Source organism: Crinia signifera, chromosome 2, assembly GCF_055691185.1.
Source record: "Crinia signifera chromosome 2, ASM5569118v1, whole genome shotgun sequence".
Taxonomy (NCBI): Eukaryota; Metazoa; Chordata; class Amphibia; order Anura; family Myobatrachidae; genus Crinia; species Crinia signifera.
The window spans coordinates 331,436,581-331,457,208 of NC_139218.1; positions in this window are offsets into that span (position 1 = coordinate 331,436,581).

Sequence of the window (20,628 nt, forward strand, 5' to 3'; positions counted from 1 at the left end):
ACAGGGCTCCAACAGCCCGCAATGTCATGCCACAGCCAAGGGACACTTTTTACATAAGGTCCCCCGGCCGTACCATGAGCACCGTGGCTGGTCTGCCTTGGACGGGGTACCTGGAGGAGTGGGGACCCCCCCAATAAAGGGCGCCCCCCCAGACTTCACCCATCCAGGGCTGAAGCCCGGGGCTGTCACCGGCGTCCCTGGCCAGTGGAAGCTGGCCTGATGTGGTTAAATCTTTCAATCCTAACATTGCTTTATACAGGAGAAGTACCAGCAGACCTCCCCTGCAGGCTGGGACTTGGAGAACCACAAGTCCCAGCATGCGGGGCATTAATGGGCCCGCTGGGACGTGTAGTCCACCTGTAAAAATAATGTTAAAATAAAACACACACACACAGAGAAGTAAAACTTTATTACATACACATCCACACACCTCACTTTTACACCCACATACTCACCGATCCAGGATCCAGCGCTGGTCTCCCTTCTGTAGAGCCGGCTACCCCCGCACTGACAGCGGGGACAACCGGCTTTCTCCGATAGAGTGAACAGCTTCAGGTTGCGCTGTCCCAGCGCGACACAGGCTGAGAGCGTGAGAGTCTTCCCCCACACCCGATAGCTGGACAACAGCAGGTCCCTCTGCCTGCACAGCGGTATTGAGCCGCCAGCCGGAAGCGTCTGTATGGATGGAGCGCAGTAGTAAACCACTAGACTTCCGCCAACCAGCACATTCACGGCCAGCCAACCAGAACCGGAAGTGCGGTGGTGACCTGTGTACACAGACGGGATTCTGTGCCTGTGACAATTGGACTGTGTATTGTATCATTGGACTATCATCCCGTCGCAAGGCAGTTTGGAGTACCTATCAAGGCACCAGGCAAGTAACCAACATCTGCAGTATTACCCATACAGATACCCCATTATCCCTTGTGAAACACATAAGGGATCCCACTAGTGTATAGGCACTTGTTCCATAATGACTACAGCAAGTCAAGAAATGGATCAGGCAGTGGAGTTCATTCAGATGGATGCAAGAGAGTTCCTAACATTCTCAGACTCAGATGCAGATGGTATTTTATCGAAACTGAGTCTAGCAGATGATGTTGCTACTCCATCGCCAGAAGTCCTATACAAGCAATTGCTACGACTGAAACAGAAGGAATGCGATTTTAAATATCCTAGCATTAGCCTCTCTGATTATTACAGGAGCAGATTGATTCCCCGCGGGTTCCGCGTGAAGAACACGCCGACCATCGGACGGCAGAATGCCACCTTTTGCCGCCGATGGTTGGCAATTCTCAACAAGTGTTCTATGGACCTGATCCTGTTGGTGGTGGAATAATCCACCCGGGAGCAAACTTGTTATCAGCAAAAAATCGAGCAATTTGAAAAAGCACATAATCCTGTGCTCATGTCGGATCCTGACAATAAATGGATCGAAAAATTACAACAACAGATGGACACTTACAAAGCCAATCTCCTGGCCTTCAAACGGGAGAAGTTAAGAAAAGTCCAATTAGATTATGACCAAAAGCGTGTCTATGAATGGGTAAACCCGAACCGCCCTCAGGGCCGGCCGAGGCCATATAGAAAACGCAATCCTCGTGCAGGTGGAGGGAATCCTGAAGAATCAAGCACCTCCCTTTCTAGATCTTTCTGCTGCGCTATATAAGAAACTGTCAGTAAATAAATAAATAAATAAAGATATGATTTTGTGGGTGGGTGGTGATCGGATCACTGATGCTGGGAGTTGAGGGGGTTGGAGGTGGAAGCTGCGATCTGTGGGTGGGGAATGATTGTGAGTGGCAGTGTAGAGAGGAGCGTCATTGACAAGCAGCATGATCCTCTCATTCTACTACTGACACTGAGCATAATAGGCAGACACTGCTGGTCAGTATCTGCCTACTGATTGGTCAGTTGGGGTAACTTCCCGATACACCAGATTGATCAGTTCTGAAATATCAAACATAAATGGAGGAAGGGCCAATATGGGCCCTTCCCCCATTTATGGAACACCCAACGACCCCCGTTCTGGGCCATACTGTATGTTCTAGCTGTGCAGATCTGCCAGCCTTTAGCTTTCCATTTGCCATTTGGATTCGGTACTTTGGCACAAATACTGTGTTGTTGTGTGGGCACAGCGCGCAAGTACCCGCAATCCATAGGATTGCTTGGTGCATACACTTCTATAAACAGGCCAAAGTTTGTCACAATAACGATCCAGCTGTTACTGGGTAAGTAAGATCAGTTGTGGCCGTATCTGCAGAGCCAACTCGTTGTCCACAGCAAAGGGGTTAAAACAATAGTTTAGTTAGATACTTAACTAGAGGTATAATATTTGAAATTTTAGGGCTTAAATTCTACTCCCAGAAAACCACTTCAAGCTCTTTTTCTTGTGGATAAGAGAGACACTTGTAAAGCCAAAGACAAACACATGCGATTTGGGCCGATTTCACCTGATTTGCCGGAATCGCGTAAGTGTATGGGGGCCTTAACTCACAGGCTATTACAAGATTGTGATTAATCAGAAACACATGACCATGCATTTCATTATCATTACATTTTTGATCTTTTTAATTTGCAAAAATATGTAATTTTATTCATTACATACAGTATATATCCCAAAAACGGGATGCAGTTAAAATCCCGGCAGTCGGGATCCCGGCGTTCAGGATCCCGACGCCGGAATCCCGACCGCCGAAATCCAGACAATTTCTCCCTCCGTGGGTGTCCACGGCACCCCTGGAGGGAGAATAAATTAGCGTGCCGAGCGTAGCAAGGCACCGGGCCCGCTGCGTGGTGAGCACAGCGAGCCCGCAAGGGGGGGCGATCCACGTCCCCCCCTTGTCGGGATTTCGGCGGTCGGGATTCTGGCGTCGGGATTTTGAATGCCGGGATCCCGACCGCCGGGATTTCATACTGAATCCCCAAAAACATGTCCAAATGTGCGTATTTTCAAATAAACATCAAAAGCTTTTAGTTAACATTTTCCACGACAAATCGCCATGCCAATTACTGGAAAAAAATTAACAAAAAACAAACAAACATGTTTAAGGATACACTAGCCCCAAGACTGCTGCATTTATTTAAAGAAATGGAGCAATATGGCTCTCTTACACACTCTATGATGGAAGCAGTGATAACGGTGATATTAAAGAAGGGTAAAGACCCGTTGAAAGCCGAATCCTATAGACCAATTTCTTTAATTACGGCAGATGCGAAAATATATGCCTCTATTTTAGCAAAAAGGTTAAATTCAGTTCTAGGTATGATTATTCATCCAGATCAAACTGGCTTTCGGCCAGGGATGTCAACTGCCATTAATATTAGACGTGTATTTACATATCTCCAAGCTAGTAGGGGAGTGGGTACAGAGATGGCGATAGCTTCCTTTGACGCCAACAAGGCGTTTGATTCGTTGGAGTGGGCATATTTGGGTGAGGCCCTGGAGGCCTTTGGAATTGGTCCAACCTTTAGGGCAAAGATCTTTTCTATTTATCATTCCCCGCAGGCCAGAGTTACCATTAATGGCAGTGTATCGGACCCCTTCTACATCAAACGTGGCACCAGACAGGGTTGTCCACTTTCTCCTACCCTATTCGCTATTGCCATGGAACCCCTGGCGTGTAAGCTTAGGAAAGTTCTGAATGTTGACTGCCGCCCTGCGGGGAATGATAATATAGTCTCACTCTATGCCGACGACCTCTTGGTAGGGCTCGCTAATTATAAAATAGATCTCCCAAGGGCCCTGGAAGTAATAACTGAATTCGGTTTATTTTCAGGACTTACTATAAATACAACTAAATCTCAACTATTGATTGGCTGCCAATTAAACGATGGGAGGATGATTACGCGCACTGAGTACTCCATTCCTAGGGTAAATAAACTAGACTATCTCGGTGTTAAAATATCACCTCACCCAGTGGCTTTTATTCAACAAAACATCTTAGAACTTTTAGACTATACCATAAACAAATTCAAAGTATGGACTAAACTCCCTCTAACAATTCTGGGTAAAATCAATTTAATAAAAATGGTTATATTACCGAAGTTCTTATATATATTCAAACAGTCCCCTCTCTACATTGGTGAAGCACTGTTTAGGAAAATTAATACAATACTGATCCCTTTTATATGGAGAAACAAATCTCCAAGAATTAAGATCTCGACGCTGATGAAAGATAGGGATAAAGGTGGTCTGGCACTCCCTAACTTCAAATTCTATTACTGGGCAGCTCAGATGGTACATATGAAAGAATGGTGTTTGGAGCAGGGTCAGCCATCAGAACTCCGAGAAATAATAGACCACACACTCCCGAGCCATACACCTCTACAAGCCATTCTCACTTTGAAACACCGCAAAGCATATCCTGCACTACTGGGCCAGAAAATTAAAATCTGGCAACAGGTTAACAAGATGATCGGATATAGTGATGTGGATCCGGAGACCAATATTTTTTCCTTATTACTTTCAAATAAGGTTGATATACAACAGAATATAGCCGCCTGGTCGAGATACGGAATTAAGAACATCGGCCAAATAGTCCTCCAGAATCAAATTAAAACATTCTCTACTCTCAAACAAGAATATGATGTTTCGAATGAGATGTTTTTTCGATACATGCAAATGAGAAGTGCTTATAATAAACAGATGCAAAATGATCCCTTCAATGTGTCCGATAATCCTGTTAAAAACTTTATTAAGACATTGGGATCAGAGAGGAGTATATCTAGATGTTACAGATTTCTTCAATCCCTAAGTCACGATACACATAGTGACCTACTTCGATCTAAATGGGTGGAAAATATATCGGACCTGTCAGATATGGAATGGGAACGAGCTGTTGCCACTCCTAAGAGGTCTACTTCCTCTCTTAGAGTCCAGTTAATACAATATAATATCTTACATCGCATTTATTTGACCCCAGATAGATTGATTAAGTTCTCGGGATCCTCCTCTGGTAGGTGCCCTAAGTGCAATATATTAGGCTGCGATTTCTGGCACCTGCTATGGGACTGTCCCCAGGTCTACAGGTTTAGACAAAAGGTAGTTGATATCTGGAGAGAATTAAGCCTCCCACGTTTGGAGGAATATCAAAAAAAAAAAACTGTTTTAGGCATTTGGCCTTTAGTTGGTATACCTAGATTAGAAAGACAATACGCCATCTGTATGAGTGCCTTGACCAACGTATGTATAGCTCGGACTTGGATGGCCCACCAACCACCGAATATAAAAGAGTGGATTGCACTAGTTAACTTCACCTGTGCGCATGAACGGGGAGTACATCTCTCAAGGAATACTATTGATAAGTATTACTGTATGTGGGGGACATGGATAAGATCAAAATTTTATCACAATGCGTAGTAGGATATTTCAGATATTTGTTAAACCTCTTTTTCTTTTTCCCCTTCCCCCCACTTCCTTCCCTCTTTTTTTTTTTTTTTTTTTTTTTTTTTTTTTCTTCTCTTCTTTTTCCCTCCCTTTTTTGTGTGTTAAATATTTAAATAGTACGAACACTGATTTTGTAATAATTATTAATAGCACAGGGGACACGATGATTTTATAATTAAATACTAAGATTATGAACACTAAATTTGTTAACAAATATTCTATGAAGGAGACGTTGAGTACCCATAGTCTTCTTTTATTTATTTTACGGCACTTAATCACAAATATATATAATTAATAATTAACTAATACAAATAATAATACCGAGAAGTTTCTTCTGAAGTTGTGATGAGAAAGATATAGGGCACTATTTATATGTATTGCTTGTCACGAATAACCCCCCCCCCCCCCTTTTTTTTTTTTTTTTTTTTTTTTTTTTTCTCTCCCTCTTCCTTCTCTGTGAGTTAAATATTTAAACAGTACGAACACTGATCTTGTAATAATTACTAATAGTATAGGGGACACGTTGATTTTTTTTTTTTTTTTTTTTTTAATTAAATTTTAAGATTATGAACACTAAATTTGTTAACAAATATTCTATTAAGGAGACGTTGAGTATCCATAGTCTTCTTTTATTCACTTTAAGGCACTTAATCCCAAATCTATATAATTGATAATTAATTAATACAAATAATAATACTGATAAGTTTCCTCTAAAGTTGTGATGAGAAAGATATAGGGCACTATTTATATGTATTGCTTGTCACGATTAACCCCCCCCCTTTTTTTTTTTTTTTTTTTGAGGTCCATGAAGTTCCACATCCATGTTCTATGGATTATTGTACTGGTCCTTGATACAATATAGTGAAAAACCATTCTAGGGCCTAGTGTAGGAGTAGGGCTATAAACTATAACCTTTTAACTAAAGTTGGATAGAGATAAATTGTATTTAGATTATGAGTCGAGATAATGCCGAGTTTCTTCTTCTTTTTATTTAAATTGGTTAAACAAGGTAGATTTACTGACACTGCAGACTTTTTTTTTTAATTGTTGTATGTTTGTTCGCAATGATTTGTTTAAATATACAATACTTTGGATCCTTCTAGAATACTGCGTTTTACGCTTATCATTGCTGTTTTTGTTATGTGTGATATGTGTAACTGTTTACAGAAAATTTAATAAAGACAAATTTAAATAAAAAAACAAACAAACAAAACCTCTGAGCAAAGAAACTTCTCTTCTGAGTATAAACTTCAGCTAGCAGGTACCTGCAACTAAAAAACATTAACGCTATCAGTTTAATTGCATTATAAAAGCACAATAAAACCACTATAAAAAAGTTTGTTAATACCACAGTACAATTCCTACCCATGAACCAGTATCATCTTTATATCCAGGTACAGTGATCTCGCTCAGTGAAAAAATATGTGGGACCCAGGGACCCCTAACTGTATAAAGTTGGGGTCCTACTCCACTACTTCTGGTTCTCAACACATATTATGCTTCTGAGCTAACCTGAGGTGAGAGGGGAAGAGCTGAGAGGGGGCAGTAGGAGGTGAGGCAACAGGGAGGGGACAGGGAGAAGATGAGAGGGTGGGGAGAGGAGACCGCTCCCGTTCTCACCACCATCGGCAGATCTACAGGTAATTTGGCCTGCCTACATGAGGTCACTTAATCATTTTCACACTTTAAGCTCCCAATCAACTGCCTGAAGCAATACAATATTGTACCATTCATTTTTATCTGTAACAATTTAATGTTAGTCAGTTTGTATGTGAGAACTGACATCCTTTGTTGACTGTTAAACAGAAACAAAACACGCACCATTTCCCTTCAAAGTGTGGATAGTGGCTTTAAAGTACAAGAAAAAAGTTAATAACAAATACTTACAGCTTTAGGGCGGGATGTTCTTACATGCGCAGCCCAGCTCCGCCATACATCGCCGCCCTTCGCATACATAATTATCGCATATGCTGTAACATATGCTATAATTATAGCAAAGGACAGCTCTTGCAGTTGTGACAAGTGGCCCCTGTGAGTGCGGTCGGTACCACCACGTACCTGAGGGAATGCAGCTCTCTTCACGGCCCTTGTTAGTAGATGGTAGACACTGGAGGCAAGAGATGGGACACACCAGGGAATCCCACCAAGAAAGATGGCAACCACGGTTAGCAGCAATGAGTATTTATTAAAGAAAGATGTTATGCAATTGCTGCAATACCTTCAAAGACTTTATGCAAACAACACATGAATGAAAAAGACATTTAACCATTGCTGTCTGAGTTTAGCAGCCAATGAACACTACAAAGACAAGGGCAGATCAATACTGTTCATTTATGATTCCTCATCCAAAAAGACAATAACCTTCACACGTCTGTATGTATAATGACATACCATGAGGACCTTAATAAGAAATGACCAAAGAATGTGATTGAAGAAGACACTCTAAGAAAAATGACGTCAGGGAAAAATAGGACTAGCATTCAGCCACGCTACTGTAAATCAATTGCAATACCTCTGAATATTCACCAGATGGCGCTATACCTTACACAAGTGTATTTTAACACTGTAGTCCCAGCTACAATACACAGTCACTGAGTTCAAAGAAAGGTCCCACGAAGATCAATCCTCAGGGGAAAGGTGGTCCCTGTCTGCGTGTGCACACTACTATGAATCTGGCCAGAATGAGTTAACAGTCCCCTGTTTAAAGGGGTACAGGCAAGTCCCCGTTACCTAGGGTGACTCCCTGCGGGTGATGCAATGGCCGTCTAAAAGACTTGAAGTAAACAACAACCTCTTGATGAGGGACAAGCGAGCTCCCGTTACCTGGGGCAGCTCCTTTTAATGGATGTGCTAGAATGTTAATAAAGAAGTCCTGCGCTATAATAAACCTTGCGATGGGGTCATGTATCCTGCTGATACTCACTAACCATTCCGTGGCTCCTCACTGGCCTCTCGTTGGCCAGATGTGTGAAACCCCTTCTTGCTTCCCCGGGTATGTGGATCTGCGACTGAAGGTGCAAGGCCCGCCTCAATAAATGGCTGATGCGGAGGCAGCTATAGGACAGTCTCTGCCTATTAAAGGGGAAGCGTAGCGGCCTTCTCCGGGGCCTGTTTCCCTGGGTATAACACACTGTCCCGCTTTTAAGGCTGTATGCAGGGGACAAGGGCATCAGCGGCTTGAATGGGTATGTGGGAAGGCCTTGAGGCTACTTAAAGGGGTTGACGCCCAGTGTATCTGCTGCGTCTGCTACAGATGCCGACTCCGGCCATTAACGATTCTCCTGACTCTCACGCGGTTCCTGACTCCCGCCGTGGCATTTCTCCTCTGCCCAGATCCTGGCCTTCAGCTCCACCGCCTGTGACTGCCTCCTGGATCAATGCGCGGTCAGCATCTCCTTCTCCTCCTGGCTTCTGCTCAGCGGTGCGGCCCGTCTCTCTCTCCGCCCGCTGTCAATCACCAGCCTGGACTTCGCGATGACGGCCGCTCCTCTCCCTGTTGTCTCCGGCTGCACGCTGCTCCTCTTCAAACGCCTGCTGTGCACCACTCTGCAACAACACAGGTTAGTCGCGCTCCGCTTCTCCCTTCTCTGCACGCTTCCTCCTTCACACTGCTCAGCTCTGCAGAACTCCTTCAACTCTGACCTCCTCTTTTCCGCGCTCTCTTAGCCAGCCAATCAGGAGCCAGACATGCTCCTTGCATGTGAAAGGGAGCTGGGGCGCTTGCTGGCCAGATTAACCCCCTCAGTACTGGGCAATGAGAATGGCATCCCTTCAGCAGCATTAGCCACAGTTATTGAGCCCTATGGCGTATGGGCAGCTTAGGGGCACCACTGTAGTGGGGTGCCACACATTAATCGGGACTCGGCGGCTCCCCCTCCCACCCTTACTGCTGCTCCGGCGGGGGGCTGGCTCTCCTCCTCCCTGCACCCATAAGAGGATCATAGTGCAAGGAGGACGAGGTCACAGGTCCAGGCAGCAGGGGAGCGGGGCGGCGGGGGTTCTTTGCGGGGCAGCAGGGGATCGCGTTAGAAGCCCATAGGCTTCTATTGGGCATCACCAGATTTTAAGGTACTTATGTATTATCTGGGCGCCCGATTTTTTCATTGCATGCCACTACTTAAGGCATGTGATGCGATGCGATTTTTCATTGTAAAGACCCGATTTTTAATTGTATAGTCAACCATGGGTGATTTCATACCCCCACTATCCAACTATGCATGGAGTTGATTTTACATAGTGTGGCGAGCGTAACGAGCCACCGAGCCCGAAGTGTGGCGAGGGGGCGTGGATTACTTTACATGTATTCTGCTTCCCCTCACGGGGCTCGCTACGCTCGCCACGCTTCAGGCTCGGTGGCTCTCTGCGCTCGCCACACTATATAAAATCAACTCCATGCATAGTTGGATAGTGGGGGTATGAAATCACCCATGGGTGACTACACAATTGAAAATCGGGTCTTTACAATGAAAAATCGCGTCGCATGAATTGAATGCCACTATATTGCATGCGATGCAATGAAAAAATCGGACGCCCAGATATTACATACGTACCGATTTTTATAGCGATGCCCCCGTCGTGGTAACCCAGCGGGGGATGCTTAGAGCATCCCAAAATGCGATAAAAACCCTGATAAACAGGGTTTTTACCACATTTTTAGTTTAGAGATTCTCCCCCTATATCTACCTCTGCAATGGAACTATCCCTAAATACAGCCTAACCCTAAAATTATTAAAATAGGAAGTTTGGTCCCTTATTGTTGAATCCTTTTCACTTAAGCAGGTTGGGCAGCAGTGGAGCATGGGATTGCAGGTTGGGTCTGGAGCTGGCATATAAATTAAACTGTGGCTTTAAAAAGTAAGCTCCTTCCCCTACCAGTACTTTAAGAGAGTCCGCTAAGGAGTAGCAGTAACCAAGAGAAATTTGTTAGAATAAAACCAACCACTAGGGAAAAAAACTAATAAGAACAAAAACTTTGCTTTACTGAGCCTCGTGCAAGTTTTTTGTTCTTTTGTCTTTGATGTAAGTTCCTTCCTTTCATACACTAAGGGGTAATTTTAGCCCTATTTCTAAGCAATCTGTTTAGATCCCTTAGATATTACGCATGGATCGCTCTGTATGTGTGCCCCAAGCATTGGCGATGCTCAACACCACGCCTCTCCATCACCTGACTAGATCTTGGCTACATGTAGTCAAGATCTGGTCAGATTGCCAGTGTTCTCTCCATCACTGGTGCATAGTAATGGTGCCCATACACGCACCAATCCCGTCGGTGCGATGTGTGCTAAGAGGTGCGCGCTCCCGCGGCACCTCATCGCACAGTACAAAAAGTATGTGCTGCACATACTTTTTGTACTAGCTTTTTATCGCATTGCATCGTATTGCATGCACAACGCATGCATAAGGTATACGATGCGATGCGATGTGTGCTAGTTAAGCACAGAACGCACGCCGGGATCGAAGCGTGTATTGGTGCCTTATGTGTGCTGAGCGATCTGTGCTAAACTACACTCAGTACGGGGCTAAAGTCCCGTGTAAGAAAGGGACTTACAGCAATGGTTCAAGGCAGCCCACTAAAATGTGCACTATCTTTGGCATTATGGGGGTGCAGGAGGGGTTTACTTTTTAAAGCAACAGTTTAGTTAAAGTGCCAGTTCCAACCCCAACCTGCAATCCCATAGTCCAGTATTGTAGAGCCATGCTACATCCGGGCTAAGTAAAATGATTGGGAAGACTTCTGCCACATGGCCTGTTTTGTTACCGCTATGTATGAACATTACAGTGCACAAGTGAGAGCTAAAGCAGAACCTTAAAGGTGGAAGCAAACAAGAGCAGAACACGGCTTTATACAGTAGGTTGGTATAAGAAAATACCAAGAATGTAAATAAAAAAACTTTCAATTTAGAAAAGGAACAATTCCAAGTCAAATGATGCAATGCAAATTGCTTTACCATTCATTTTACTCATATTTTCTGCACACAGTTACTACAATAAGTATCTAAATTAAATACTTGTATATATTTTAAAATCTCAGTTTGTGGCATAAAATGGTTTTAAAATGTAAAACATCTAGACATTTTGACACACAAGAGCATTCAAAAATGTAATTTTCTCAGCCCAGGAGGGGAATATGAAATCAAATACAGGTTGAGTATCCCGTATCCGTATATCCAAAAACCAAAATATTCCAAAAACCATGGTGTCCACGGCAGGCTTCAGAGCCCTCTTCAATGGCATCTCCGGTCCCAGGGGTGCATTGCGCGAGTACACGGGTGACATCACAACACCTGAAAACTTACGCAATGCACCCCTGGGACCGATAAAGAGTATCCTGAAGGCCACCGTGGAAGCCGGGGGACACAGTGGATGCCAGGGGGACCATCGAGGCCGTAATAAGATCTCTTCATGTTACACTCTCCAAATTCTAGCCATACTGTTTGATATTTGCATACATTGTTGTTGGCCTACTGGAAAATTAACATGTACATTTCCTGTGCATCATGTGGTGTTTAATATCATCTACTTTCAATTATAATGCTTTTTACTTATTGTTTATATGTTATTTCTATGTTACATCGTTACCCTAACCCCATCTAATTTTTATCCCCCCCCCCCTTGATATTTTTGTGTGTGTATCTTAAAGCTTTAATAGAAACTATTATTACAAAATTAAATAAAATATTCTAAAAGCTGGAAAAAACCCTTATCTAAAATGCTTGTATGTACTCAACCTGTAATATTTATATATATATATATATATATATATATATATATATATATATATATATATATATATGAGAAATAAAGGGTGGTACAAGCGCTGAGTGGATTCTCCTGATCAAGAGAAAGTTCTGTCCTCCTGGTCACACAATGTGTAATTCTCTCCCTTTCTTAATACACCAGTCCTCTCCTTCTTCTAAGAGTGGCAGCTCCTCTCCTATTGGTTCCTGTTCCAGGGAACCTTTGTACAGAAATCTAGGAAAAAAAGGTGAGACGGGCGCCTTCTGGTGTAGTAGGTTTTAGGTTTAATGTAGATCCCTTCACCTTTAGTGAGTGATCACCCCAGTAGTGTGTACGTGTACCGTTATTAGTGGATTCCAACCACTTTCTTATGAGCGTGTTATCAGGAGTATGGCATCCAGGACTTGGGTATTTCTTATCCCCACGGATTATTCCTCTCAAAAGGTTACAATGGAACAAACAGAAAAGGGAAATAGAATAGTGTAATATTGCTAACACAACTTTTATTCTCGCAACAAAGACTTAAAATATTCGTACAATGTATAAAAACATAAAGGCTTATCTGATGCAATGGTGAGGTCAGTCAAAACGTCATCGCACAGTCAGAGTATCCCTCAACGCGTTTCATCCCCCGCCAATGGGCTTGGACTTCGTCAGGAGTGTATTAGTAATGTGCTTACAGGACTGTATTTATACCCTCAGTAATGAGAGAGTGGGTGGAGTGCGATTCCCGCCATTAGCGGCACCACACTTCCGTGATTCGGCCGCCTGGAACGCAAATGCGTCTGGAACGCAAATGTGTCACTTCCGGAAACCCGTGAACCGCACGCGGCTTCCGGAAAATGACGCTACTTTCCTAGTGCAGAGTCTAGCTCTAAGCGGGTCTGATACTTGTAGTATCCGCCCGGTGGAACGCACGATGGTCACTTTCGGAAGTCCGTGACACGCACGCGACTTCCGGCTACCAGCGTGAGTCCGTGACGCGCACGTGACTTCCAGCCAATAGTGTAACCTCTGTTGCGGAGTTCCACCATATTCAAGTTCCCCAGGAACAATGGTAACTAAATTTCGTGTCCCCCTGACGGTTACCTTGGTAACCGCTATACAGATGATAGCTATGCTAACTCTTAAAGTTATATTTGTACATATATCATATACACACAGGGGTTAAGATGGCAGCATAGGTCCTCACAGAGTGGAGATGGCGTTCCCTATTATCGTTGCATCCCCTGGGGTTTTCAGGTCACAGTGCCCTCCCACCGGGATCCCCGATATATAAGGTCGCCCTTCCCTTCAATAAGTCAGCATAAAAGGGGACATCCTACATCACAGCAAAAAGTATCAAAGTCAGAAAGTATCTAAAACCACAATATTACAAAACTTTTAAAAAGTACTCATAAAAAATCATGCCTATGAAGAATTAAAAAATGAAGATGGGGGTACATTAAAAAATTTTTTTTATAAAAAAGGTGCCAGTTCATAATTATCATTCAGCAAATTAGGTGTTAAAGTATTGAGCTCATGAATCCAGAACATTTCTCTCCTCGACAGGAGGTTCTCCCTATCTCCTCCCCTAGGACCCAGACTGACTTGCTCCAGAACTTTAAATTTTAATTCATCTACATTCCCATTATGAAATTTAGAATAATGTCTTGGAACTGTATGGTTGTCTACTTTATTTTTAATTCCCCTTACATGTTCCTGGATCCTCAGTTTCAATTGGCGTTTAGTTTTGCCAATATATTTAAAACCACATGTACACTCCAACATATAGACTACCCAACTGCTATTGCAGTTGACCAGGCTCTTCAGAGTGTATTTTTTGGATCCATCATAATTGGTAAAGTTCCTGAAGTCTGGATGTGCAAATTTACATATATTGCACTTATTACATTTGTAAAAACCTTTTGCTCGGTCCCAGGGCATGTTTGATTCTTTCTTTTTTTGTTGTAGCATGCTCGGTGCTAGGGAGTCTTTCAAATTTTTTGCTTTCTTAAAAACTATGTCCGGATTGGCTGGTAATATCTTATTTAAAATAGGATCCGTTTGTAAAATGCCCCAATGTTTTTTAAAAATCTTTCTAATGGCATGTTCTTGAGAATTATAGGTGGTGATAAAATTTACCCGATCTCCTCTTTGGTCTTTGCTTTTATATTTTAGAAGGTCTTTTCTCTCCATATTTTTTGTTTTCTCCTCAGCCTCTTCCAGAATCACTTCCGGATATTCTCTTTCCCTAAACCTCTTCTTGTAAAGTGCGACTTGTTCTTCATAATCTGAATTTTCTGTGCAGTTTCTCTTGATCCTTGAAAACTGTGAAAGTGGGGTATTAGTTTTCCATTGTTTCTTATGGTTGCTTTTGAAGTGCACATAAGAATTGGCATCCACTTCTTTCACAAAATTCTTGGTCACTATTTTCTCCTTGTCATTGGATAGTATCAGGTCTAGATACTCCACACTCTCTTCACTGATCTTGTATGTGAAGGATAAGTTGTAATCATTTTTCTCAAGGTCCTTCATGAAAAATTCGAAGTCTTCTTTTTTCCCATTCCAAATTATCAGGATGTCATCTATGTATCGTTTATACAGTACTATCCTGTCTATGAACCTGTTATTCTCATATATATTCTTCTTCTCCCAGCTTCCCATATGTAGATTGGCGAAACTGGGAGCAAAGACCGTCCCCATTGCCGTTCCACATGTTTGTATGTAGAAGAGCTCCAGGAATTTAAAGTAATTATGACTCAAGATGAATTTCATTAGAGTACATATAAACTCCTTGTGAGTATTATCTATACTTTGATCTTGATCCAGGAACTCCCTACATGACTTGATACCTTCTTCATGTTTGATGGATGTATACAGCGACTGTACATCTACTGTAGCCCATAGGTATCCTTCCCTCCATGTGGTTCCTTCCAGAGTTTGTAGTATGGCTGTAGTGTCTTTGATATATGAATTCAGAACAGGTACATATTTTTTGAGAAAGACTTCGACATATTCTGATAGACCTGAGGTGAGGGAGTCTATCCCCGATACTATTGGTCTTCCAGGTGGATTGTCCAACCGTTTGTGGATTTTCGGGAGAAAATAGAACACCGGTATCACCGGGGAGTTTTTTATCAGATACTGGTACTCATCTTTATTAATTATTTTATCATGTAGGGCTTTTACCAAAAGTGGTCTTAATTCCTCTAGGAAATCCAAAGTTGGATCCTTCGGGAGCCGTTGATAGGAGATAGCATCTCCCAAAAGCCTTAGAGCTTCAGCTTCATAGTCTGCACGATTCATTAAGACTTCAGCTTCATAGTCTGCACGATTCATTAACCCCTGTGTGTATATGATATATGTACAAATATAACTTTAAGAGTTAGCATAGCTATCATCTGTATAGCGGTTACCAAGGTAACCGTCAGGGGGACACGAAATTTAGTTACCATTGTTCCTGGGGAACTTGAATATGGTGGAACTCCGCAACAGAGGTTACACTATTGGCTGGAAGTCACGTGCGCGTCACGGACTCACGCTGGTAGCCGGAAGTCGCGTGCGTGTCACGGACTTCCGGAAGTGACCATCGTGCGTTCCACCGGGCGGATACTACAAGTATCAGACCCGCTTAGAGCTAGACTCTGCACTAGGAAAGTAGCGTCATTTTCCGGAAGCCGCGTGCGGTTCACGGGTTTCCGGAAGTGACACATTTGCGTTCCAGACGCATTTGCGTTCCAGGCGGCCGAATCACGGAAGTGTGGTGCCGCTAATGGCGGGAATCGCACTCCACCCACTCTCTCATTATTGAGGGTATAAATACAGTCCTGTAAGCACATTACTAATACACTCCTGACGAAGTCCAAGCCCATTGGCGGGGGATGAAACGCGTTGAGGGATACTCTGACTGTGCGATGACGTTTTGACTGACCTCACCATTGCATCAGATAAGCCTTTATGTTTTTATACATTGTACGAATATTTTAAGTCTTTGTTGCGAGAATAAAAGTTGTGTTAGCAATATTACACTATTCTATTTCCCTTTTCTGTTTGTTCCATTGTAACCTTTTGAGAGGAATAATCCGTGGGGATAAGAAATACCCAAGTCCTGGATGCCATACTCCTGATAACACGCTCATAAGAAAGTGGTTGGAATCCACTAATAACGGTACACGTACACACTACTGGGGTGATCACTCACTAAAGGTGAAGGGATCTACATTAAACCTAAAACCTACTACACCAGAAGGCGCCCGTCTCACCTTTTTTTCCTATATATATATATATATATATATATATATATATATATATATTTAAAGGACATAACATTCTTTAACTGAATCTACCACTGAAGAATAAAGAAGTCAGCATTTCAAGGTCACATTCTCAAACCTTTAAAAACACGCACACACAAGAATAAGAAGCTCAGTGATTTGGATACGTGGAAAGGATGGCGGCTGCAACTTATCAGATAATAGTGATAAGGTATCTTGTATAGTCTACCTTTTGCAAAGTTGGCATCTTATTGCTCTGGAGCAGTGGCGTAACTATGGTGTGGCAGCCCCACCTGTGGCTTGGGGGAGCCAGTGGTCTCAGGGCGCACTGAATAATACCTGCTGTCCTATATGAATACACAGTTTAGTATCACTCAGTAGTAGTGGGTGGTGGTGGCTGTGTACTGTAGCTGCATACTATAGGTGACAGCCCAACCCCCCTCCCCAGTCCCCTCGCCTCCTCTGCACCTGGAGGCGGCCAGTGTCATTACCCGCACACACTTCCGCTAGTATCCCTGGTCGGTCCTTGGAAGTGAAGTCCGGTGGCAGAAGGCTACAGTACTGTATCTCAGTGGATGGGATGTCCTCCGTATGCCGCCGTATGGGCGCACGTCAGTCCTGGGGAGCTGCAGCAGTACACATGGTGGCGCGCGGTGGCCCAGGTAACCAGTCTGCATCATTGTCATGTTTTACTAAAGAAAGGGGGGTGGGGGGGGGGGCGCCAGATTTTTTTTGGCAGGGGAAACTAAATTTATAGTTACGCCACTGCTCTGGAGAGAATGACATCAGTCTTTACAGTTTTTATTGTGTTCTATATTCAGGTCTCAGAACCCTTGTATTCTATTTCATGTGTACCCCTGTTCCAGACATAGGGCGGGATTTACTAATAACACCCGCTGTACATCGCCGGCATTCGCATTATTAATAATCGCATATGCATTAACATATGCGATTATTAACGCCAAAGCGAAGGCCGGCGATGTGCAGCGGGTTCCCTCCTCCCTCCCTGCACCCTTACCCGCTGTGTGGGTGCTCCTTTCCTCCTCCCTGCACTCGGAAGAGGTGCAGGGAGGAGGAGGTTACTGGTCCGGGCAGCACAGCAGAAGGCTGCCCGGACACAGGTGAGGGGGGTGCGGCATTGATCGGCAGGGGGCGGGGGACGCGAAGGGAAGCCCATAGGCTTCCATGGGGTTACGCCATCTAGAACTGGCGTAACCCCCCGCAGTGAAGCCCCGGCGGTGGGGCTTTGCTGCATATGAAAATGCGGTAAAAACCCCGAAAACAGGGTTTTTACCGCATTTTCAGTTTGTTGAATCTCGCCCATAGTGATTAAGGCTGAAAAAAGATGTTAGTCCATCAAGTTCAACTATCTAACTTGTAACTACTGAATTAAAGTAAGTCATATCTATGGGATTCCCTTAGTGGCCAGAAATGCATCCAGTTTTTATTTTAATTCATTAACAGTAGTTGCTGTAATCACTCCCAATTTACTGCTCTAATAGTGAAGAATCCTCTTCTTAATTCAGTACGGAATTTATTTTCCTCGAGCCTCAGTACATGCCAGTGTGTTCTAAGTATAGGCCTGTTAGTGAACAATTCATCTCCCAGTTCAATATGATTCCCAATCCTGTATTTGAACATACTAATCATATCACCTCTCAACCTCCGTTTCTCTAGTGAAAACATATTCAGCCTAGTTAACCTATCTTTGTATTCTAGTGATTCAAGACATTTTACTAACTCAGTTGCCCTTCTCTGTACCTATTCCAATTCATTTATGTCCTTTTTAAGGTGCGGTCCCCAGAACTGAACACAATATTCCAAGTGTGGTCTCACCAATGTCTTGTAAAGAGGCACTATCACCTTGGCATCCCTTGAATCCATACTTTTAATGCATGCCAGTGTCCGGTTTGCTTTTACTGCTGCACTTGAGCAGTGTGAACTATTACCCAATGTTTCATCTATGATGACCCCCAAGTCCTTCTCTACAGCAGAATTCCCTATAATAACTCAATTTAGCCTATAGGTAGCTTGTTCATTTTTGTTCCCATAATTACGTTACATTTTTCAACTTTAAACTGCATTTTCCACCTTTCCGCCCACCGTTCCAGTTTATTTAAGTCACTTTGTAGTGTTTCCACATCCTCTCCTGAGTTAATTTCCTTACTCAATTTTGTGTCATCTGCAAATATTGCAATGTTACACACTATGTTACTTTCAATATCATTAATAAATATATTAAACAAGATGGGTCCCAATATTGAACCTTTGCGGGACTCCACTTTGGACCTTACCCCAACTGGAATATTTACCACCACTCTCTATCCCCGATTGTGCAACCAGTTTTTAATCCAATTACAAATTTTATCCCCAACCCTAAATTACCTAGTTTCATTAATAACATTTTATGAGGCACCGTGTCAAAAGCTTTAGAGAAATCAAGCAGTATTACATCAAAAGATTTCCCTAAGTCCAGCCCCCTACTGACTTCTTCATAGAAGCTAATTAAAAGAGTCTGAAATGATCTATCTACTGGGGATACAGTCACTATATTGTTACCAAGTAAAGTGCACCTCAAGTATAAACACTTCTCATTAATTTACTAATCTGCTAAGTACAGATGGAGCGGGCCTTATTCTTGCTGGCGAGCCAGCAACACGGCGGCTCCATCTGACTGAGACGCGCGTGCGTCCCCCACGCACGCGCGTTTCAGTATTCGGGTGGCCGAGCGGCGAGGCGGACGCAATACTGTCCGCCTCCTGCTCGAGGGTGGCTGGGGGGACCCGGGGAGGCTGCGGGGGGGTGCGGTCGCCCGGGGTGGGCACCGGGCGACCGAGGGCAGCACCGTCGGAAGGGGACGCGCGCGCACCTCGTGCGCGCGCGTCCACTTCCGACACACAGATGGCGGCGGGGGCAGGGGATGGCGACGCCATCGCCATCCCCTGCAAAGATGAATCCCGCTACATCTGTAATATACACCCAACGAGAATTTATACCACTCATGTGTGCTCACAGGTTTTAGGACTCAGGACCTTATGCAGAGATGGACGCAGATCGCTCATCTTTGGATGCAGCTGCTGAGAGATAATGTGCTAATGCAGCAGTAGGCATCTTTTGTAAGTACATGCCCCCTGCTGGCTTCTCTGACCCACTGCAGCACCGGATCACTCTGAGTGAACATTGGTCACCTGAGTAACCCTCAGGCATATTTACATAGTTGGGGGGCAGTGAGGTTGCATCGGAAGACACAGACACTGGCCTGGGCCGACATGACACCTCTTTTGAGAACGTTGTCTGTTGCTACCCAGGTCCCCAAACAGAGGCAGTGTGGCAATATTCATGTGGCTTAGTAGGCACTGCGTCTGACAATTCAGAACCTAAGCTGCATGTACGTAACACATTGGGGTCAATTCTATTATTTGCAAAGGGTGCTAAATGCTGTTCGGGTGCATTTCCAATGTTTTTAAATGCCGGCAAGAGCACCTGATTTAACACCCTTCTCTGGCCTGAATTTGCTTAAAATTGCTCACAATCCTTTGAAGCTGCAAGCTCTTTAAGGCAAATTCCGTACGCTGTAAAGTACATCAAGTGCCGTGACTATATTCGCGAATCATCTGCGGCTAATAGGAACGGCCCCATTAAATAAATTAGCTCATCAATATTCTCTGTACCCTTTCAATATTCAATATTCTTTTTCACGTTAAACCAAGATGAAACTTCAAGGGTTTTTCTTAGAATTTTAATTAATTGATAAATCAAATAACTTGGATTGTTGGATTTAGGGGCAAACCAAAATGAAATGCATATTTAAGAAAATAATCTGTTACATTGAGATAAGAAAGATTCTTACAACACAGGCAGCAAATAGAGATTTTATTTGAACCAAGCCGATCATCTCAGTCAGGGCTTGGAAACTCCATTCTTGGCAGTGAGGAACTCTTTCCAGTAAAAGATCTGCTTTAGGAGGCTTGAATCCAGCCAGTTTCACTAGCACAGCCTTTGCTGGGTACTCCATAAGGAAAGCAGGACTCTGAAACAAATTTTATACCATAAGATCTGGTTAGAAAATCGGTTATGGTATTTCACATCTACAATGTCTAGGTCCACAGTCAAAAGGATGACATGAGTTTTTCATGGTTTTTTTTTGTGTCTGTCGATCACGAGTCCGGATCCCTAGAAAAGCTGCCCATTGTCATTCAATTCACATTCAGCTGTGAATTATTCAAAGACTGGAAAGCTGAACAA